A 22,498-nucleotide genomic window follows, 5' to 3' on the forward strand; every position below is an offset into this window, starting at 1 on the left:
CCTCCATGGCTACTTTAACAACTGGTTCCCAAAATGTGGGCTTGGGCCCCCTGCTGAATTCTCTTTTACTTTGCTGGTGGGGATGCTGAGCCCTGCCAGCCAAGTAAATAGACTACTGCTGCTCCCCGCTCCTTGTTTCTAGCTCTGGGCAGCAGGCTGGGACTTCTCGAGCATGTGAAAGAAGTTCCAGCATGCTGCTCAGAGCAAGACGTTGGGAGTGGTGGCAGTCCATTTATTGGCTGCCAGCAAAGGTATGCCTAGTGTACCCGCACGAAGGGAGGGAGGAGAGAGAGGCAAGTGTTGCTCCCCCCCCCCCCCCCCCCCGGCCACTCCTGGACCTTCCAACTGCAGAGCTGGCTACGTCCAGAGAAAGAGCCTGTTGTTAAAAATTTACCAGCACACCCCTGGGCATATTTAAACAACTTAATACTGATATATTGGACCAGTCGATATATTGGGCATATTTACCAGCACACCCCTGGGCATATTTAAACAACTTAATACTGATATATTGGACCAAATACTCCAGTGGCGTAGCCAAGGGTGGGCCCGGGTGGGCCCAGGCCCACCCACTTTGGGCTCAGGCCCATCCAGTAGCAGCACACCTATGATGTGGCTGGCAGGGATTCCCAAGCCCTACCAGCTGAAAACTCCCCAAAACTGTCCCTCCTGCATACCTTGTAAATAGCAGATTTTTGCCTGCAGTGAGCAGCGACTGATATATGCTGTGGGGCCAACATGAGCAGTGTGTATTAGATGCTGCTCACTGCTGGTGAAAATCTGCTATTTAAAAGATATGCGGGGGGGGGGGGGGGGGGAATGTTTGAGAGACCATACGGTATACAGGCGAGAGAGGGAGAGACCTAATCACTTGTGTGACAAGGTAGAGTCCTTCTGCCCACCCAACTTGGACCCAGGCCCACCCAAAATTGGGTGTCTGGCTACGCCCCTGGACTACTCATCTGAAATTTCTCCAATCCTGTGCATAGAAGATGCACTGTGTAGTGAGTCTTGAATATCTCCAATATTAAACAAGCTCTTTCATGAATTCAGTATCTGAAATCATTTTAGAATAAGTTGGGCTGTACAGACAATATGCAAGAAGGAGGAACAGTAAGCAGTAACGATTAGACAGTACAAAGCACTCCGGCTTTAACCAAGTAATGTAATTTAGAAATATACTGGCAGGAAGCTTAGCCATGGAGTCTGTCACTTTAATTTTTACGTATGTGATGTTTATGCGTTTGCATTTTATGAATGCTTTTATTGTTACTTGCTTAGCAGTTCTGGATAAGCAAAATATGAGAATAAATTGAATTGAATTCACTGTGTGCTGATTTGCAAGCCTTGATGCTTTCTAGATAGAATGAAGAGAAACCACATTCATTAGTGGAGAGTTTCCGTTGCAGACTCCCAGGCAGAGCTTTGGAGTCAGGATCCCATTTACAGCAATAGTAAACAAAGGAATTATTCATGGTTCTACAAGATCAATCTGGTATTCCAAGAGAGCAACGCTGTAATTAAAAGAAAGATAATGCATTCTCCTTCCCCCTCCCCCCCCCCCCCCCCCCCCACCATTTTTCTTTGGTCTTTTAAATGTTCATAAAGAAATATAATGCCTTGTGTTCAACTACTATTTCGAAACAAGCTAGTTCAGATCACATACAAATTTCCTGCTAATTAAACCTCACATAACAAAGGCTAAATTTACCAAATTTCACACAAGAAAGAACTCCTGATAGGTTTATGATGAGTCACATAGGAAATGGAGTTGCTGCTTCCTTGCTGAAATAGTTCAACATTGTCCACGTCGCCAGTGATTGGTTGAAATCCTAAATACAGGCAACATGATTTATTTTTTTACAATAGGTTACAAAGATGTTGAAATCGACCTCCAGTGGTGGTGATGGAGGAACCTTTCAACTGGTCTGCACAAATGGTACTGCAGACACTAATCTGTGGTAAAACATTTGCTCATTCTTAGCCACAGAATGCCAGATAGTGAAGTGTATGTTCCTTCCTATGTTAGGCCTGTTACTAAGGGCTAGGCCTGCTACAAAGGCCTGTACATTTGGTTCTCACATGTTAGCCTACTAACTCAGCATCTTTTGTAACAATCAGTGCTTTCTCGGGAGCTGAGAACAGACACTTCACAGATGCACATTTGGCTGCAGCTGAGACTATGCCTTTCATATAAGGTGGATATAACCTTGGGAGGAGGTGAAAGACTGACGGTACACAGTGAGCCTAAGATGTCCAGAATGTTTCATTTGTGGGGAGAGAGAGGACACAAGGGTATTGTTTTAGTTTGCACGCACTACTGGTAGCTGGCCACTGAGTGTTCACGTGAACCCCCATCAGGAGAGAAAACATGACCAATCTATATATGGCACAGGCTAGTTTCTGATTTCTAGATTGGGAGAAATCACTTGATTTGGGAGAAAAGAAACTTACATAGGCTATATATGTGATGTCTGGGACAGTGTTAGCTGAGCAGTCTTTGTTATATAGTGATTGCATCTGGCGTTGGTGTCTGACAACCTGCTCCAGAGAGAGAACAATTATTTTGTATATTGGCTCTGTGAGATACCAATAAAGATAATTACTGGTTGTGCCTAACTGAGTCTAATTTTTCTCTCTTATTTTCAGCCTACTAGGCTGAAGTGTTTCCCTTCCCTGGGGGAGGGCAAAGGGACTGGTAAAACACAAAAGTATAACGTAATCTGCATGATTCATTTTGCATAATGATGAGCCACATTGCTTCTTGTGTCAATGTGTGTAATGTTGTAAGACAAACAGAAATAGAGGCAAGGGTCCACAACCAGTGCAAAACAACCCCAAAAAACCTAAGAAAAGAAAAGAAAGAGAAGATCCCAAAGGAGCAAGAAGATTCTCAGTGACAACAGTTAAAAACAAATTTATTAAAATAGTGAAACAATAAAAGGGAAAGGGAATGGGACTTCATTATTTATTTATTTATTGCATTTGTATCCCACATTATCCCACCTCTTTGCAGGCTCAATGTGGCTTACAATTTATCATGGATACTGGAAATAGAAGAGAATATACATTTGGTTTACAGAGGGTTTTGTGTTACATGGTGGTGAAATACATGATAGTGTTAAAGCAAAGACATTATAAGACATTTCTGGATATTTATTACCTTTATATTTATTATACTACCTTTCTGTGGTTTTTGCAACTACAAAGTGGTTTACATGGAGGGGCATAATCGAACGGGGCGCCCAAGTTTTCCTGGGGCCGTCATTGCAGGACATCCCCACTAAGGGGCGGGGAAACCCGTATTATCGAAACAAGATGGGCGGGCATCTTTTGTTTCGATAATACAGTCGGGGACGCCCAAATCTCCACATTTAGGTTGACCTTAGAGATGGTCATCCCTAGAGATGGTCATCCCCGATTTTTGGCAATAATGGAAACCGAGGAAGCCCATCTCAGAAATGACCAAATCCAAGCCATTTGGTCGTGGGAGGAGCCAGCATTCATAGTGCACTGGTCCACCTCATATGCCAGGACACCAGCCGGGCACCCTAGGGGGCACTGCAGTGGACTTCTGAATTTGCTTCCAGGTGCATAGCTCCCTTACCTTGGGTGCTGAGCCCCCCAACCCCCCCCCCCCCCCAAAAAAAAACCCACTCCCCACAACTGTACACCACTATAGCCCTAAGGGAAAGAGGAAATGACATCAGAAGGCGGGACTCTGAGGGAACGAACTCACGAAGGGAAGGCTTGATGGGCAGGGCTTTCAATGACGCGGCCGCTTCGACGGAGGTAAAAAAGATTTAAAACCCAGGGGATGTTGGGTGGGCGGGCCTGGAAGGAAAGTGGCTGGGCCTGGGCCCATCCAGGCCCGCCCGTGGCTACGCCCCTGTTCCCTTGGCTAAATCCATGCTGGCTCTCTCCCATTAAACCATGTTTGTCTATGTATTCAGCAATTTTGTTCTTTATAATAATCTCTACCATTTTGCCCAGCACTAACGTTAGGCTCACTGGTCTGTAGTTTCCCGAATCACTCCTGGAATCCTTTTTAAACAGTGGCATTATGTTAGCTACTTTCCAATCTTCAGGTATATTAGATGAATTGAAGGATATGCTACAGATAATCAATAATAGATTTGCCATTTCATTTCTGAGTTCTCTTAGTACTCTGGGGTTTGTTTATACCACCCATCCAGGTGATTTGCTATTCTTTATTTTGTTGATTTGGCCTATTACATTTTCCAAGTTCACCAAGAATTGTTTCAATTCCTCTGTATGATCATCTTATAAATACCACTTCTGGCGTAGGTAGCTTCCTTAATCCTCCTAAGTAAAGACTGAAGCAAAGAATTCATTTAAGGATAAATATTTAAAGTGATTTAAATCCTGGCCATTTAAATTGGTCAGGGCTAAGTGAGGATATTCAGTGGCACTTAACCAGGCAGTGCCACTGAATATCCCCTCTAACCTCCCATACCGAAACTAGCTAGTTTGTGGGCAGTCCAGGGGCGGAGTTAGGGCAGGGTGGAAACTTAGCCAGTTAGAGGCAACTTTTAGTCTACTAACCAGCTAAGAAATTGCATAAAGTTAGGACAGAAAAAAGCCTGTCCTAACTTTATGCGGTGAGTTACCCAGGCACCAGCCTGAATATTGGCTAGTGCCCGATTAATCTCCAGGTAGCGGCACAGGAGTTCAGGCTGCACCCTCCTTCTGATCCCCCCTCCCAACCCCCAAACTGCAACACTTTCCCCACTTTTTATTCACCTGTTTTATCCATTTTGCGTTATCTTGTAAACCTGTTATATTTGTAAGCCGCATTGAACCTGCTAATGAGTGGGAAAGCGTGGGGTATAAATGTTACAATACAATACAATACAACACCCCTTTCCCATCCTGATCCCCCTCCCCTGGAAGAAAAATAAAAACAAGCTCAAGCACCCCTATTCCTGTAGGCCTCCCCAGGCCTACCTTCATGGTCCACGGTGGTCTAGTGGGGAAAACAGGTAAGGCAATGCCTGAGTGGCAGCCATTTTGAACAGGCTGCTGTGCTGTACAGGAGTGAGTGGGCATTGCTCCTGCCCATTTTCCCCAGTAGACCACTAGGGATAATGAAGGCAGACCTGGGGGGGCCTTACAGGGGTGGGGGTGGGTGGGTAGGTGGGGGAGCTCAGGCCTGCCCACATCTTCTTTGAAGGGGGGTAGGAGATGGATAAGGATGGGAAGGAGGGGTGTTGCAGTTTGGGGAGGTGGGAGGGAGGATCAAGAAGGTGCTGCAGTTCTGGGGGTGGGAGGGGGAATCAGAGGGGAGGGTTGTTGCTGTTCAGGGGTTGGGAGGGAGGATAGGAAGGGGGCTCCAGACTTTGGCAGAAACCCTTATGTGGGTCCAAGACAATATTCAGCCAGGATCTGAATATGTTTCTGATGTGGGTCCTGGCTGAATATTGGCCAGGACCCGCTTAAGTTTCACTGGCTAGGTAGCACCTAAACAATTAGCCCTGGATGTTCAATACTGGTGCCCAGACAGGGCCCGGCATTTTTTTTGTTACATTTGTACCCCGCGCTTTCCCACTCGTGGCAGGCTCAATGCGGCAGGCAATGGAGGGTTAAGTGACTTGCCCAGAGTCACAAGGAGCTGCCTTTGCCTGAAGTGGAAATCCAACTCAGTTCCTCAGGACCAAAGTCCACCACCCTAACCACTAGGCCACTCCTCCACTGTTGCTACTAGTTGAGATTCTACATGGAATGTTGCTATTCCACTAGCAACATTCCATGTAGAAGTCGGCCCTTGCAGATCACCAATGTGGCCGCGCAGGCTTCTGCTTCTTTGAGTCTGACGTCCTGCACGTACGTGCAGGACGTCAGACTCACAGAAACAGAAGCCTGCGCAGCCTTCTACATGGAATGTTGCTAGTGGAATAGCAACATTCCATGTAGAATCTCCAAAAGTAGCAACATTCCATGTAGAATCTCCAATAGTATCTATTTTATTGTTACATTTGTACCTTGCGCTTTCCCACTCATGGCAGGCTCAATGCGGCTTACAAGGGGCAATGGAGGGTTAAGTGACTTGCCCAGAGTCACAAGGAGCTGCCTGTGCTGGGAATTGAACTCAGTTCCTCAGTTCCCCAAGACCAAAGTCCACTAGGCCACTCCTCCACTCCTAGGAATATCCGGGCCTAATGCTGCCCACGGCGGTCAGCATTTTGAAAAAACACCAACCACTGCAGGCTGAATATCGACCAGTTAGTCTGTCCTCTATGGCCTTGTCCTCCCTGAGTGCTCCTTTTACTCCATGATGATCCAATGGTCCGACTAACTCCCTCCCTTATTACCAAGGTCTATTAATAGTCCCCACGGCCAGTGGAATAGCCAGGATTTTTTAACAGTGGGTGTGTCCCCCGCACCCAACGTCCCCCCCAGTACCTTAAAATTGTCTCCACTCTAGTCTTCACCTGGACAGCAGCAGTAGCACTCGTAGGCTGCCTGTGGCCTGCACCAGGACTTTCTCTATGAACCGTCCTGCCCTTCACAAAACAGGAAGTTGCATCAGAAGGGGGCGGGAAGGAGAGACAAAGTCCTGGTGCGAGCTGCCTATGAGTGCCGCTGCGAAGACTGGTGCGGAGATGATTTTAAAGCATGGGTAGGGTGTCTTACAGGCGGTGTGTACGCAACACATGAATCTTGAATAAATACGCCATTGCCCACGGCCACCAAGGTTACTAAGAATATTGTAAAAAATCTGGCTTCCCCGTGCTCTTTGAATTTGGGGTTTTTTAAAACCATGGTTCCTCCAAGCACATCAACCCAGCTTTCTTGGAAGAACAATGCAGTTCCATTACTGTTTAGGGTTGTAACAACACTCCATGCAAGTTACCTCAATGGATTCTAGAAATGGAAAGAGAAATGGGACTTGATATATTGCCTTTCTGAGGTTTTTTGCAGCTACATTCAAAGCGGTTTACATATATACAGGTACTTATTTTGTACCAGGGGCAATGGAGGGTTAAGTGACTTACCCAGAGTCACAAGGAGCTGCAGTGGGAATTGAACTCAGTTCCCCAGGATCAAAGTCCACTGCACTAACCACTAGGCTACTCCTCCACTCATTCCACCAATAAGAGCCAACCTCATCAGTGATGTCACAATGGCTTGATTGCCTGATACTTGGCTCACTTCTGATATTGTGATGTCATAAGGGAAAGGGAAATGGGACTTGATATACCGCCTTTCTGAGGTTTTTGCATCTACATTCAAAGCTGTTTTTATTGTGTGCCAGGAACAATGGAGGGTGAAGTGACTTACCCAGTGTCACAAGGAGCTGTAGTAGGCATTGAACTCAGTTCCCCAGGATCAAAGTCCACTGCACTAACCACTAGGCTACTCCTCCACTCCATGCATATTAAATAAATGATACTGTAGGTATGTTAAGCCAACTTAATTTACTTAAGGGTAACTATATTTCAATATTTGAGAGTTCCCCATAGAGAAATGTGCAGGTTTTATGGGGGGTGGGGGTGGGCAGAAGCGTAGCCAAGTTGAGGGCGTGGGAGGGGGGGGAGCGGAGAGGTGACTGCCAATGGCACCGGTGACAGATCGCTTGAAAAAAAGGTGCAGGCGCTGTCAGAAGTCCATTTGGGGGAACGGTTGCTACCTTGGCGACCCACCTAGCTACACCTCTGGGGGGGGGGACCATACAGAGAAACAAGACTGCAAAAGCCCAAGTGGAGGAAAATTTAGGAGGGAGAAGTTTTGATCTTTATATCACATAAGAGAACCTCTATTTCCTACTCTGGGCGAATACCATAAAAGCAACACATCTCTTTCCTGTAAAACTACAATTTAAGAGCTGAATTCATTCTTTTCCTGATATGACTGCTGAGATCTCTACGGATCTCTCTTCTTTCAAGAATACAAATCTTTCTGGCCCCTTTTCCTCTCTCACACTGTTTCCTGGCACTAGAGATCAGCATTCCTATTTTTTTCTCTCTCTCTTTTGTCCTTTCTCCCCCCCTTCACAGGATACCCGTCTTTCCGTTCTGCCTCTGCTCTCTGTAACGTGATGTTCCTTTTGAATGAGAAGGTTCCCACTGACATGTCAGCAGGGGTTTTCTTTTCTTTCTTTTTTTGAGTAGGCCCAGTAGCGGTTTTCCTTATATTACTGTGGCAACAAGATTCAGAGTTGAGGCAACGGCCTTGAACTTGTCTGAAACAGAGCCTGGAAACATGCAAATCCAAAACGTTACCATCCTCTTGAGCAGGTTGCTATGCCAAGTTACTAACACCGATTCTGTATTGTACTATTCATCTATTCCTTTAGAAAAATGGTTTGCAGGTAAATATAGTCAGTTACCCACCCTGCTGGATTGCTCTGGCTGAAATTATTCCTCTCACAATGCTTATAGTTTTAGCCAGACTTTAATTTATTTATTTTAGATTTGTTCACACCTTTTTCAGTAGTAGCTCAAGGTGAGTTACATTCAGGTACTCTGGATATTTCTCTGTCCCAGGAGGGCTCACAATCTAAGTTTGTACCTGAGGTAATGGAGGGTTAAATGACTTGCCCAAGATCACAAGGAACAGTAATGGGATTTGAACCGGCCACCTCTGGATTGCAAGACCAGTGCTCTAACCACTAGGCCACTCCTCCACTAGCAACATCCATCTAGAATCTCAAATAGTAGCAACAGAACCTCAACATTCCATCTAGAATGTCAAACAGTAGCAACATTCCATGTAGAGGCCTGCCCTTGCAGATCAGCAACGCGGCCGCGCAGGCTTCTGTTTCTGTGAGTCTGACGTCCTGCACGTATGTGCAGGACGTCAGACTCACAGAAACAGAAGCCTGCGCGGCCGCGTTGCTGATCTGCAAGGGCATACATGGAATGTTCCACTCTACATGGAATGTTGCTAGTGGAACATTCCATGTAGAATCTCAAATAGTAGCAAGATTCCATGTAGAATCTCAAATATTTATTTATTTAGATTTTGCTCACACCTTTTTCAGTAGTAGCTCAAGGTGAGTTACATTCAGGTACTCTGGATATTTCTCTGTCCTAGGAGGGCTCACAATCTAAGTTTGTACCTGAGGGAATGGAGGGTTAAGTGACTTGCCCAAGATCACAAGGAGCAGCTGGAATGAAAGACTGGTGCTCTAACCACTAGTACACTCCTCCACCTGAGCTATTTGTGTTTAAGTTGGGTGAATAAACAACACACATACACTAGCATTTTCAAATGAATGCCCGTTGCTGCAGTACATAGCCAGACAACCAATTTTGGGCGTGCCTGAACCACCCCCTCCCCACCCAGTATCTTTCCTTCTCCCCCAGGCAATCGGGTGATCATTCAACTTCACTCCCCCCATTTTAAAATATTTTAGGTTGCACTGGCAGCGAGCAGCAACTCCTTCCCCCTGCTCACGTCCACTCTGAGCCTTTGTTCTGACGCAGGAGTGATCCACCATGAGTGGGTCCGCTTGCGAAATGTTTCAAGTCTCAGTTCTCGAAGACGTCTTGTGATGGCAAAACACTAGAGCTTGAGGTTCGAAATGCGTGTGGTTTTAAATAGAGAACTGACTGCGAACTTCGACCCTCTACCGCACTTGTTTGAACAGCTGGACGTGTTCTTCTGAGCAGCATGCAGTATACTGTTTGAAATATTGAAACAGCTGAACAGTCATCGTTGTTTTGAAACCTATATATATCGGAAGAGCTAAACATGGACAAAATAGATCTAAGATAAGCAAACTTCATCTTTATTATGTGGGACTGTCAGTATTGCATTACTGCAAGTGAATTAGACTTTTCTATAGTTGAATTAGGAATGATTTATGTACATATATATGGTTTTTGTAGCAGTAAAAGGGCAGGATAATAATGTAGCATTTGGTAATTATATGGAATTTCTCTGTCTGTCACACACACACACACACTCGCACATTCACTCTCTCTCTCACTCACACAGTCACTCTCACACACACTCTCTCAAGCAAACACACTCCCAGGAAAACCTTGCTAGCTCCCGCTTCATTTGTCTCTGAAACGGGCCTTATTTGCTAGTGTTTAATAAAGAATTATTATTGCAGATATAGAAAGTGATTTTATAAGTTGATATCCATATTTATTGTGGATATCCTGAAAACCTGACTGGCTGGGTGGGTCCTGAGGACTGGGTTGAGAACCCCTGCTCTAGAGTTTACCAAAGCATCATGGTAGAGCACAGCTGATAAGTCACAGGAAACCTCAGTTTAGAGGGCTTTAGATTATGTTAGGAACTGGGCAACATTCTGGGGAAGGGGAAGCCTATTCTGAAAGGATGGACTCCACCTTAGCAGGGATGGAACCAGGCTGCTGGCACTAACATTTAAAAAGGAGATAGAGTAGCTTTTAAATTAGAATGGGGGTGGGGGGATGGGAAGGAGCCCAAAGTTGCTCAGGTGTTCAGCATGAGGTATCCTTGAAGGATATTCTTATAACAGGACATTTAAGGAATCCCAACAGAGAGGTTTCAACACAGGTGAAAGAAAGGAAGCTGGGAGCGTTTAAGGTTAGAACAGAGCAAAGGTTGCAAATGATTCTTGTCAAACTTCTAAGCAGCCTGTGGATGCAAGGAAACAACACAATTGTCTGTATATAAATGCTAGAAGACTAAAAAATATAATAGGAGAAATATATAGCACTAAAGGAAGACGTAGATATAATAGGTATCTCAGAGACCTGGTGGAAGGAGGACAATGAATGGGAACTGTGTACCAGGGTATAGATTATATCACAATGATAAGGTGGATCAAATTAGAGAGGGGTGTGTTCCTACCCGTAACCTCCGCTCTCAAGACAAATCCCTCCTTTCAGTACCCTTCTCCACCACCGCCAACTCCAGGCTCCGCCCTTTCTGCCTCGCCTCACCTCATGCGTGGAACAAACTCCCTGAGCCCATACGCCAAGCCCCCTCCCTGCCCATCTTCAAATCACTGCTCAAAGCCCACCTCTTCAATGTCGCCTTCGGCACCTAACCACCACACCTCTACTCAGAAATCTAGACTGCACCAACTTGACATTTTGTCCTTTAGATTGTAAGCTCCTCTGAGCAGGAACCGTCCTTCTTTGTTAAATTGTACAGCGCTGCGTAACCCTAGTAGCGCTCTAGAAATGTTAAGTAGTAGTAGTAGTTGCACTATATGTTAGAGGGAATTCAAGTCAAACAAAATAACAGACAGCAACATAGAATCCTTATGCATAGAAATTCCATGTGTGAAGGGAAAGAGTATACACATAGGGCTATACTAGTGTTTGCCAGGGCAGAACGATCAGACAGATGAAGACATGTTAACAGAAATTAGAAAAGCTAGCATATTTGACTACAGTGCAACATTGGGTGATTTCAGTTACCCCAATATTGACTGGTAAATGCCACATCATGAAGTGCTAGGGATGTAAAATTCCTAGATGTAATAAATAACTGCTTCTGGTCCAAAAGACATCTGTAGATTCTGTAAGAAAGAACTAGAAACAGTAACTCATTTCGTGGCTGGCTGTGAAGTGCTGATGTTTGAAAATTTTTATGCAGAAAGACACGGCAAGGTGGCATGACTCATGCATTGGAAACTCTGTAAATACTATGACATCAGTGTACCGGAAAAGCATTGGGATCATGACCCTAAGAGAATTGTGGAAAACGAAGAGCTTATGATTACATGGGACTTCCCTATACCGACTGATAGAAAAACTGGATGCAAGAAAACTGGATATACTGGTAAAAGGGAAAAACACCAGAAAGGGGTCGATTATAGAGGTGTTAGTCCCCAGCAATTACTCAGTGAATTGTGTGGAGAGAGAGAGAGAGAGAAAAAATTCTCAGGTATTAAGAAATGCAGTATGAGACCAAGAAAATGTGGCTGGAAGATATTTCCCATTACTTTGGGTGCCACAGGCTTGATTGAAAAGAACTTCCAAGCACACCAGGATAAATTGCCTATCCATGTTACAGCTTTTGAACTCGAAAAGGAAGCTCTCTTTGGCAAAATGCAAGTACTACAGTGAGCGTCAGCAGTAAATTTGACAGACTGAGATCCTACTCCATGCACCTCGACTTAGGAGTGAGGTTCATTACTGTCGTAGTATGTGCAAAAATAACCCATTTAGAGAAATTACCCTGACACAGTACAGCATTCCAGAGCATAGCAATCCAGTGGCCTCCAAAGCTGAACACAATACGCCAAGTGGGGCTTCCTTGTATAATATGGCCTTTGCTATGCTGCCACAAGGATGTCCATACCTTTCTTTTGCCCATAATTTGGACATTTCAGTTTGTAAAATGGATGTTCATGTTGGGACATCACCAGCACATGGATGTCCATTTCTCATGTGTTTTAGAACAGGTTGTATGTCCTGTAACCAGGTACAGTACCTCTAAGTGCAGCCAAGGATAGAACAATCTCCTCCAGCCACAGGCTCCTGGTACAGTCCAGAAATAAATGTCCACCCGCAACTTCAACCTTAAAGACTTTATTCCATACAGGTTTCTTGTAGACCTGATACACAGTTCCAAGAGCAGCATTCACCTTCAATCTTAAGCAAATATAAGCCACCTGAAAGTGTGTGGCAAATAGTCCCCTTTATGCAGTAGGCTATCAGCACATACCAGGATTCAATACAGGCTCACAGTCAGCTCCAGTCTGGGCTCTTTATCCAGTGCACAATAAAAAGTAGTTCAATTCCAAATAGAAGCAGTTCTTTCAGTTCATCATCACAGTTAAATCACAAAGCAGCAGTTTCTACCTTCTACTCTCTTTACCTTCAGGAGAGTTCAATACTTTAGGGACTACTCATACCCAAGGGATTTCACCCTGCATCAGCTTCACTGGTAAATTCAATAGGGACCTCTCTTACCCAAGGGTTTTCAGATTGCAACTGCTTCTCTCTTTTGGGACTCCCTAATCAATCCCTGGCTTCTGCTACCACAACCAATCATTCTCCTTCCATTAGCTTCCCCCACACCCATACCAGCTGAGTTAAGCATTGGACTAATGATGAGCTCCTGCACACAGGGTTTCCTAACTCTCTTTCCCCCTAGTGGCAGCCCATCTACACGTCCTGCCAGCTTACACCCATGCCTTCCCCCATTGCAGCTAGGAGTCCAGTCCGGGTTCCTCATCTCACCCCCTGGCTCCTTGCCTGCAATGCCTTCTGAGACTTGTATTTCAAACTGATACTGCCTTAACCCAACTATCCTGGATGTGACTTTATCACAGTCTGCAGACGCTTTTCTTAAATACAAGTACCACCAGCCGTGTACTTACCTGGATGTCCTTATTCTGAGTTGGATGTCCTTTCTAAAATACCATTCTTAAAATTTTTTTCACTTAATCACCTTATATAACAATATAAGGAATTCTCCCCATGCATAAGAAAAAGAGCACAGGGATACCCATTTTAAACAAACAGGAGAAAAAGGAAATAAGAGATAAATCCCTATTTTCAATTAGTCCACCAAATGGGGAGGGGTGAGGGGGTTGCAGAATCAAAAATAGAGATAAGGAGGTATTAACAGGAAAAAGAGAAGGAAAAAGGCATAACACAGCTTTCACCTTTTCCTATTACCCAAGTTCTAAACTCAAGACCCAACTACTCTTGTTCTCTTAGAATGAAGAAATGCTTTCAGCTGCTCACGGTCAAAGAACATAGATCTGGTATTTAAATAGACAATGATACATGTACAAAGATAATGAAGAACAGATGATGCGCCACGTGAATAAGCTTCTTGACACATTACGAGAAACATTTTCTTTTTTGACCCATAAACAATACTTGAGAATATTGAAAGTACATTTCATAATCATATCCACATGGGAAGACGAATGTTGCCAATGATGTTGTTCAGTGAGATTCATCCACAAACGAGTGCTCTATTAAAGCCACTACAGCCAAACTATCTGGAGTTGAAATCTCTCTAGACCCATTTCCCACATCTTTATTAACAGGTTTCACTAATAACATAGTAACGTGAGTAACATAGTAGATGACGGCAGAGAAAGACCTGCACGGTCCATCCAGTCTGCCCAACAAGATAAACTCATATGTGCTACTTTATGTGTATATCTGACCTTGATTTGTATCTGCCATTTCAGGGCACAGACCGTAGAAGTCTGCCCAGCACTAGCCCCGCCTCCCACCACTGGCTCTGCTAAGCTTCTGAGGATCCATTCCTTCTGAACAGGATTCCTTTATGTTTATCCCACGCATTTATGAATTCCGTTACCGTTTTCATCACCACCTCCCACGGGAGGGCATTCCAAGTATCCACCACTCTCTCCGTGAAAAAAATACTTCCTGACATTTTTCTTGAGTCTGCCCCCCTTCAATATCATTTCATGTCCTCTAGTTCTACCGCCTTCCCATCTACAGAAAAGGTTTGTTTGCGGATTAATATCTTTCAAATATTTGAACGTCTGTATCATATCACCCCTGTTTCTCCTTTCCTCCAGGGTATAAATGTTCAGGTCAGCAAGTCTCTCCTCATACGTCTTTTAACGCAAATCCCTTACCATTCTTGTAGCTTTTCTTTGCACTGCTTCAATTCTTTTTACATCCTTAGCAAGATAAGGCCTCCAAAACTGAACACAATACTGCAGGTGGGGCCTCACCAACGTCTTATACAGGGGCATTAAAACTGCTTTTCTTCTGCAGGTTACACCTCTCTCTATACAGCCTAGCAACCTTCTAGCTATGGCCACCGCCTTGTCACACTGTTTTGTTGCCTTCAGGTCCTCAGATACTATCACCCCAAGATCCCTCTCCCCATCTGTACATATCAGACTCTCACCGCCTACCACATACGTCTACCGTGGATTTCTACTCCCTAAGTGCATTACTTTGCTTTTTGTCACATTGAATTTTAATTGCCAAACCTTAGACCATTCTTCTAGCTTCTGCAGGTCCTTTTTCATGTTTTCCACTCCCTCGGGGGTGTCCACTCTGTTACCAATTTTAGTATCATCCGCAAAAAGGCAGACTTTACCTTCTAACCCTTCGGCAATGTCATTCACAAATATATTGAACAGAATTGGCCCCAGCACCGATCCCTGACGCACTCCACTACTCACCTTTCCCTCATCCGAGCAAATTCCATTAACCACCACCCTCTGGCGTCTGTCCGTCAACCAGTTCCTAACCCAGTTCACCACGTCAGGTCCTATCTTCAGCCTTTCAAGAGCCTCCTGTGGGGAACCGTGTCAAAAGCTTTGCCGAAATGTAAGTAGATTACGTCTATAGCACATCCCTGATTCAATTCTCCGGTCACCCAGTCAAAGAATTCAACGAGATTCGTTTGGCACGATTTACCTTTGGTAAAACCATGTTGTCTCAGATCTTGCAACTTATTGGCTTCCAGGAAATTCACTATCCTTTCCTTCAGCATCGCTTCCATTACTTTTCCAATAACCGAAGTGAGGCTTACCGGCCTGTAGTTTCTAGCTTCTTCCCTATCACCACTTTTGTGAAGAGGGGCCGCATCCGCTGTTCTCCAATCCCACGGAACCTCTCCTGTCTCCAATGATTTATTAAACAAATCTTTAAGAGGACCCACCAGAACCTTTCTGAGCTCCCTCAAAGTCCTGAGGTGGATCCTGTCCGGTCCCACGTCTTTGTCCACCTTTAGATTTTCAAGTTGTTCATACACACTCTCTTCCGTGAACGGTGCTACATCCACTCCATTCTCATATGTACTTTTGCCAGTCAATCATGGTCCTTCTCAAGGATTTTCTTCTGTGAAAACAGAACAGAAGTATCTATTTAGCAAATTTGTTTTTTCTTCATCATTATCTACATCTGGCTTCCGATCAGATACCGCATTCAATTCAAGCTTCTCCTTCTTACCTACAAATGCACTCAGTCTGCTGCCCCTTACTATCTTTCTACCCTCATCTCCCCTTACGTTCCCGCCCGTAACCTCCGTTCACAGGATAAATCCCTCCTCTCAGTACCCTTCTCCACCACCGCCAACTCCAGGCTCCGCTCATTCTGCCTCGCCTCACCCTATGCTTGGAACAACCTTCCTGAACCCTTACGCCAAGCCCCCTCCCTGCCCGTCTTCAAGTCTTTGCTTAAAGCCCACCTCTTCAATGCTGCGTTCGGCACCTAACCCTTCCCGTTCAGTGAATCCAGACTGCCCCAATTTGACTGCCCCTATCGGACCGACCGTTCACTTGTCTATTAGATTGTAAGCTCTTTGAGCAGGGACTGTCTCTCTTTGTTAAATTGTACAGCGCTGTGTAACCCTAGTAGCACTCTAGAAATGTTAAGTAGTAGTAGTAGTACATAGCGGTTCGCAGCACCTTTCAGATTCACAATTCCCTTTTTAGTCATTCTCCTTTCACAAATATACCTGAAGAAATTTTTGTCACCCCTCCTTACATTTCTAGCCATTTGTTCTTCTGTTTTCGCCAGAAGTATCTCTCTCTTGGCTTCTTTCAGTTTCAACCGGTATTCCTCGCCGTGTTCCTTTTTTTGAGTTTTTCTGTATTTCAGGAATGTCAACTCTTTAGCCTTTATTTTCTAAACCACTTGCTTGGAGAACCATATCAGTTTCCTTTTTCTCTTGCTTTTATTTACTCTCCTTACATAAAGGTTTGTGGCCATATTTATTTGTATCCCACATTTCCCCACCCATTAGCAGGCTTCTTTCAGCCTGGACCATTGTCCTTCCACTTCTTATTCGTTCTCCCAGCCCATCAGCTCCTTCCTCAGGTATTCCCCCATTTTACTAAAGTCAGCATGCTTGAAATCCAGGACTTTGAGTTTTGAGTGGCCGCCCTCCACTTCAGCTGTCATATCAAACCAATAGATAACACAGCTTGCACATAGGGGAGAAAACTGTTTCAAACATTTGAAGCACTTAAGTCAGATATTTCTTTAATAGTTCCCGCAGTGCCAAACCAAGAATTTGGGGGAAATTCAGGAAGCACAAATTTAAACTTCTCTGATTATTCTCTGTTCCATTTGACGATGTACTAAATTAATCAACTTCAACGGTACTTTCTTCACTTCCTCTAGATTTTGTTCAGCAATTATTAACTTAGGGGTCCTTTTACTAAGATGCACTGAAAAATGGCCTGCGGTAGTGTAGATGCTTGTTTTGGGCACGCGCAGAATTATTTTTTTAGCGCGCCTACAAAAAATGTTTTGTTTTTTTACGAAAACGGATGTGCAGCAAAATGAAAATTGCCACGCGTCCATTTTGGGTCTGAGACCTAGCAGTAAGGTCTCACACGGTAACTGGGCGGTAATGGTCTACATGCGTCAAATGCCACTTGATGCGCGTAGCTGCCGTGCGCCAGAAAATTAAAAATATTTTTCAGACGCGCATAGCGGATGCACACCAAAATTGAAATTACCACAAGGGTCACGCAGTAACCAGGCGGTAACTCCAATTTGGCGTGCGTAGGGTGCACGTAGGCGACTACGCGGTTTAGTAAAAGGACCCCTTAGTTTCTACATCTTTTAACGAGACCTCAAAATTCTGGGTTAACTGGTACCATATTAAGTTTAACTTCAGCAACTTCTGTATTGCTAGTGTAAAGTCAGTCATTTATTATCACCAGTGCAGTCCAAATACTGTCAAGGGTGAACAATGGTGGCTTCACAAGCACCGAGACGGGTGTCCTGGGTGTTTCCAGCTCCTAAGAATCACTCCAGTGCAGGGCAGTCTTGGCCTTTTCACCCGAGGCTCCTTCTTGCTGGCCCTGGGCTCCTTCTGCCTCCACAATTCCAGCTCATGTCTTAGACTACTGGATTTAAAAAGCAGCAAGGCAGGTGGTTCACCAAATCCAATATGGAAGATGACAGATTAAAAGCTCCCAGAAATTCAACATAAAATGCCCAACATGGCCATGTTTTGCCAGTATAAAATGGCTGCATCACGGGGCAGTGGGTTACTGTAAATTAAAATAAAATCATTCAGTATCTAATAAGAAAATCCTATAAGAGTGTAATTATGAATAAATAGTAAACATAGTAGATGACGGCAGAAAAAGACCTGCACGGTCCATCCAGTCTGCCCAAGAAGATAAATTCATATGTGCTACTTTTTTATTTGTACTGTCCTCTTCAGTGCACAGACCGTATAAGTCTGGCCAGCCCTATCCCCGCCTCCCAACCACCAACCCCGCCTCCCAACCACCAGCTCTGGCACAGACCGTATAAGTCTGCCCAGCACTATCCCCGCCTCCCAACCACCAACCCCGCCTCCCAACCACCAGCTCTGGCACAGACCCTATAAGTCTGCCCAGCACTATCCCCGCCTCCCAACCACCAGCTCTGGCACAGACCGTATAAGTCTGCCCAGCACTATCCCCGCCTCCCAACCACCAACCCCGCCTCCCAACCACCAGCTCTGGCACAGACCCTATAAGTCTGCCCAGCACTATCCCCGCCGCCCAACCACCAGCCCCGGCACAGACCGTATAAGTCTGCCCAGCACTAGTCCCGCCTCCCAACCACCAGCCCCAGCACAGACCGTATAAGTCTGCCCAGCACTATCCCCGCCTCCCAACCACCAACCCCACCTCCCAACCACCAGCTCTGGCACAGACCCTATAAGTCTGCCCAGCACTATCCCCGCCTCCCAACCACCAACCCCGCCTCCCAACCACCAGCTCTGGCACAGACCCTATAAGTCTGCCCAGCACTATCCCCGCCGCCCAACCACCAGCCCCGGCACAGACCGTATAAGTCTGCCCAGCACTAGCCCCGCCTCCCAACCACCAGCTCTGCCACCCATTCTAGGCTAAGCTCCTGAAGATCCCTTCCTTCTGCACAGGATTCCTTTATGTTTATCCCACGCATGTTTGAATTCCGTTACCGTTTTCATCTCCACCACCTCCCGCGGGAGGGCATTCCAAGCGTCCACCACCCTCTCCGTGAAAAAAGAAACTATAAAAACAAGAGAAGCTTTCAGAAGAACTCTTAGTAACAGTATCATACTAAAAAAGCCTACGCCTATGCTTACTAAGGTGGGCAATAGGCGCATTAACGTGGTTAACGCACGTTAAATGCTAATGCGCCCATAAAAATGTATAGGTGCATTAGCGTTTAACGCACATTAAAAAACGCTAACATACCTCAGTAAACGTACCTCTTAATGTCTAGGTGCTAAAACAATGTACACATATAAAAACTGTTTTATTTTTACAGATTACTGTATGCCCACACCCTCACCGACAAGACCTCTCACTTCTTCAGGCAGTCTTACCTCATTGGGTTGTGCTGGTTGTGCACTTGCATTGAAAGGGCTCTCTACACACCAGACTCAAGATTCTTCGGAGGGGGGGGAGGGAGGAAATAGAACCACACCCGAAACTGTTTGGTGGAAAAAATTGTAGAGTTATTAGATTTCGTCAGATTTTTTTTTGTATTTATTTTTAGGACTTTCTCCAGAAACTACTACTACTTATCATTTCTATAGCGCTACTAGACGTACGCAGCGCTGTACACTTGAACATGAAGAGACAGTCCCTGCTCGACAGAGCTTACAATCTAATTAGGACAGACAAACAGGACAAATAAGAGGAAAACGGAATTACTAAGGTGGGGATGATAAAATAAGGGTAATGAACAAGTGAGTAAGGGTTAGAAGTTAAAAGCAGCATCAAAAAGGTGGGCTTTTAGCCTAGATTAGAAGATGACCAGAGATGGAGCTTGACGGACCGGCTCAGGAAGTTTATTCCAGGCATATGGTGCAGCAAGATAAAAGGAATGGAGTCTGGAGTTAGCAGTGGAGGAGAAGGGTGCAGATAAGAGAGATTTACCCAGTGAATGGAGTTCCCGGGGAGGAATGTAGGGAGAGATGAGAGTGGAGAGGTACTGAGGAGCTGCAGAGTGAATGCACATAAGCCAGTAAGAGAAGTTTGAACTGTATGCGGAAACGGATAGGAAGCCAGTGAAGTGACTTGAGGAGAGGGCTAATATGAGCATAACGACACTGGCGGAATATTAGTCGTGCAGCAGAATTTTGAACAGATTGAAGAGGAGAGAGATGGCTAAGTGGGAGACCTGTGAGAAGCAAGTTGCAATAGTCTAAGCGAGAGGTGATAAAAGTGCGGATAAGGGTTCTGATAGTGTGCTCAGAAAGGAAAGGGCGAATTTTGCAGATATTATAGAGAAAGAAACGACAGGTTTTAGCAGTCTGCTGAATATGTTCAGAGAAGGAGAGAGAGGAGTCGAAGATGACCCCAAGGTTACGAGCTGATGAAACAGTGAGGATGAGAATGTTATCCACAGAAATAGAGAGCGGGGGAAGAGGAGAGGTTGGTTTAGGGGGAAAGATAGAGGTTGGTTTAGAGGGAAAGAAACAATGGACAACTGGCAATTATGGACACTCCAATTAGTCTGTTAAATTAAGGGGCGACTGCATAGGCACCCTCTTGCACGGGCTGATTGTGGTTCGTTGTTTTATGTTGATATTTTATTTCTGATCTTTTTCTCTCTATGTTCTGGACTGTTATTGGTTTATATGCCTGTGAACCATTTGGAACGATTTTTTTTGATCAGGAAAACGGTACACAAAAATCTGAGTAAGTAAGTAAATAAATAAAATACATACCATTTCTAGACTTGTCTTTAAAATATTCTCAATGGTTTTGTGGAATACCAGTGACCCAATCTATATCAATCATTCCAGAAACTTGAAATACTCATCCTCACAGCATCCACAGAGCTTATTCATATCTTTTAAACATGAATTTACAGTTTCAAAACCAGTTTTTTTTCCCCTTCATCTTTCCATGGCCTTGGTCTATGCTATTTCCGTCCAAATACATAACCTACTGTCAAATCGCTGAACAATAGAACCCGTGCTTGGCATGACGTGAATAAGAATGAATGAAGCCATTCTCACAGGAACAGGAAAGGAACAGAATATTTTCCTGAGCAATGTAGCTGGTTCCCACAGGACGGACACCACCATCACTTTAAGCAGTAATATGAAGGATGCAGCTTTATTAAGGAAGCAGGCATGACAAGACAAACAGCACATGCTCTCACTTAGGATGACAAACTCTGTAATGTTATTTTTACATCAGTTTTAATCAGGAGTGGCAGAGACTGGAATTGTTTCCCACAAAAACCAAGTTCTTTCACCAACAAATTAAGACTCCAGATGGAATCATTACTCATTAAGCAGATGATTTGTAAGCGTTCAATCTTAAAAGAGTTCGGTTGACATATTTTATTGCAGAAACATCGTGCAATTGGCCACACTCCAGGATACATCCTGAAGAGTTACACTAATATGATGTATCGTATTTCAGAGACCAGGAGGAAATGAGCTTGCTTTTGTATTTTTACAATGATTCTGTACTTTCAGACTTGGTTGGTTTGCTTTTTCTTTCTTTTTTACTCTCCAACTGAACAGAAGTTGGAAAGCATTATACATAAAGGTTTGAAAATTGTCCGCCTAGGCACAAAATAACTCTGAAAATTTAAGAAAAACAGGATCAGATTTGGCATTGAAAAAAAACTGTCAAAAGACACAGAGTTTGAAAATGGGCCAGATCGGACTGTGGCTTCAAGAGTAATAAGTCCCCCTCAAAAAAAAAAAAAAAAAAAAATTCTATGGTCGAAGTATTTCAAGTTTCTGCAGCTTAAAAACCGGGATACAGTAAAACATAGTAGTTATTTATTTATTTCTTGCATTGGTATCCTACATTTTCCCACCTTTTTGCAGGCTCAATGTGGCTTACATATTGTCGTTAACGGCGTTAGCCGATTCCGGTCTGAACAAATACATGGTACGAATGAATACAAGGTGATGTTGTGATAGATAAGGTACATATAAGGTAGGTGTAGATTGGGGAACTTAGAAAAGGGGGGGAGGAAGAGTCAGGTAATGTCCATTACGTTCTTTGGTTGCATTGTGTCGCAGATGTCCATGTATTTTTATGTTGGGTCGGTGGGGTATGCTCTTTTGAACAGGACCGTTTTTAGTGATTTCCGGAAATTAAGGTGGTCTGGTATAGTTTTTACTACTTTTGGCAGTGCGTTCCATAGTTGTGTGCTTAAGTAGGAAAAGCTGGATGCATAGGTGGATTTATATTTGAGTCCTTTGTTGCTTGGGTAGTGGAGGTTTAGGTATAATCGTGTAGAATTAGTGGTATTTCTGGTTGGCAGGTCAATGAGGTCTGTCATGTATCCAGGTGCCTCGCCGTAAATGATTTTATGAACGGTCGTGCAGATTTTGAACGTGATTCGTTCTTTGATTGGTAGCCAATGCAGTTTTTCTCTGAGTGGTTTGGCGCTGTCAAAACGCGTTTTTCTAAATATAAGTCTGGCTGCTGTGTTTTGTGCGGTTTGAAGTTTTTTTTATGATTTGATCTTTGCATCCTGCATAGATTCCATTACAGTAGTCTGCATGACTTAGTACCATTGTTTGTATCAGGTTTTGAAATATTTCCGTCGGGAAGAATGGTTTCATGCGTTTGAGTTCCACATTGAGAAAACCATTTTCT

This window comes from Microcaecilia unicolor, chromosome 5 (assembly GCF_901765095.1).
Source record: "Microcaecilia unicolor chromosome 5, aMicUni1.1, whole genome shotgun sequence".
NCBI classification, from domain to species: domain Eukaryota; kingdom Metazoa; phylum Chordata; class Amphibia; order Gymnophiona; family Siphonopidae; genus Microcaecilia; species Microcaecilia unicolor.